This window comes from Gracilinanus agilis, unplaced genomic scaffold, assembly GCF_016433145.1.
Source record: "Gracilinanus agilis isolate LMUSP501 unplaced genomic scaffold, AgileGrace unplaced_scaffold26699, whole genome shotgun sequence".
In the NCBI taxonomy this organism is placed as follows: Eukaryota; Metazoa; Chordata; class Mammalia; order Didelphimorphia; family Didelphidae; genus Gracilinanus; species Gracilinanus agilis.
The window spans coordinates 2,406-4,479 of NW_025358800.1; the positions used below are offsets into that span (position 1 = coordinate 2,406).

Consider the following 2,074-nt stretch of genomic DNA (forward strand, 5'->3'; position numbering starts at 1 on the left):
AAACCATTTTGGAAAACAGTTTAACATTGTGACAATTAAGTGATTAAACTGTCCACACCCTTTAGTTTCCACTCCTGGCCTCATAAACAAGGAAACCACTGAGACGAAGAAAGTCACAATAAGGACCGAGTATTTTCAGCAGCTTTGTGTGTCACAGCAAAGCCTTGGAAACAGATTGGTTTGTTTGAAGATATGGTGGGGCATGAATGAAATGCAATATTAATGGGCTCTAAGAAATGTCAAAGGAGAGCAGATCTGCATCAAGGCTGATGGTGGAGGAGAACTTTTGAAGAATCCAAAGAAAAGTTGTCAAGATGAAGCAGCTGTTCGCAAGCTAAACAGCAGCCCCAGACTAGTCAAACAGAGTCTCCCCAGGAAACCCAATTCCTTCAAGCCAAAAAAAGGAAAACGACTCAGGATGTAAAGGAAAGAAAAGACGAGACTGGAGCCAAGAGACAGCAATATGAAATTAGGAATTGTTGGCCACCTGTGTTATCTGGGGGTATCACTCCTTGCATTATTATTGAAACCCCACACAAAGAAACTGTCACCAGTGACTTCTCCAGGTTTACTAACTACAGGTTTAAAAACTCTTTTATAAATCCTTCACCTCTGCCTGACCTACGTTGGGGATGTTCTAAGGATGTCTGGTTTAATACGTTAAAAAAGGAGACCAAATATGTTCATGATAAACATTTTGAAATGCTACATTCTAACTTAGAACCACAGATGATATCAATACTTCTAGACTGGCTTTTAGAGGTATGTGAAGTGTATACACTTCCCAGGGAAACGTTTTATCTTGCTCAAGATTTTTTTGATAGATTTATGTTGACACAAAAGGATATAAACAAAAATATGCTTCAGCTTATTGGTATTACCTCATTGTTCATTGCTGCAAAACTTGAGGAAATCTATGCTCCTAAATTACAAGAATTTGCTTATGTTACTGATGGTGCTTGCAGTGAAGATGATTTCCTAGGGATGGAACTCATTATATTAAAGGCTTTAAAGTGGGAGCTCTGTCCAGTAACAGGTATTGCCTGGTTGAATGTCTTTCCACAAGTCAATGCTCTAAAAGATGTTCCTAAAGTACTCCTACCTCAGTATTCCAGGAAAAGTTTGTTCAGATAGCCCAGCTCCTGGATCTGTGTATTCTCTCTATTGACTCATTTGAATTCCAGTATAGAATATTGGCAGCAGCTGCCATATGCCATTTTACCTCCATTGAAGTTGGTAAGAAAGCGTCAGGTTTAGACTGGGACGATATTTCAGAATGTGTAGAATGGATGGTACCTCTTGCCAGAGTAGCGAAGGGTGGACCTCCGGTGAAACTGAAGATTTTTAAGAAGATTTCTGTAGAAGACAGACATAATATCCAGACACACAAAATTATTTGGCTATGCTGGAGGATGTCAATTATGTGTCAGTTTTCACAAAGGTGGGACAGTTGTCACCAGTGTGCAATGGAGCATCATGACACCACCAAAGAGCACAGAAAAATCCCCCGGAAGACACTAAAGGCAAAGTTGAACTGAGAGCTTGCCGAGTGGATTCGTTCTGACTTGACAGTAGAATATTATATTCCTTTTGGAGTACTAAAAAAGCTAAAACAACTTTAGTAAAAGTCCTAACCAATTCAGAAATTACACCACCACGAACTAGTTCAAAGCCTCTACCCATTCAGAATGGGATAACCATAGTTTAGATCTTAGCTGTCAAAAAAAACAACAGCCGGACTAGTTTACAAATATTCGTATTTCATTCCCAGGATGAATACAGATCCAGGAGCTATGTAGTCGGTCTAATTTTTACCTCAGCTGCATTTTGGGGACTCGTGCAACAATGTTCATTCTGATCAATTAGGAATGTTACTGTTTGAGACATTTTGGACTAGATGAGTGCCACTTTAAATTGTACTCTGGAAGTCCAAGAGGTCATTTGATTAGTGCTATTCTCTTCATTCTTGGAAAAATTCTTGACTGTTTACAGAGATTTAAGTTATAGAATAAGATGATGACATTTTCATTACAGCTGCCATAGTATTCTGCTCCAAAATACATGAACTTTTGTG

General features: G+C 38.9%; 1 pseudogene; it reads left to right on the forward strand.

Annotated features, from left to right (window-relative positions):
* The first annotated feature begins 292 nt into the window (after positions 1 to 292).
* LOC123254612 lies at positions 293 to 1,521 on the forward strand (annotated as a pseudogene).
* The last annotated feature ends 553 nt before the right edge of the window (positions 1,522 to 2,074 follow it).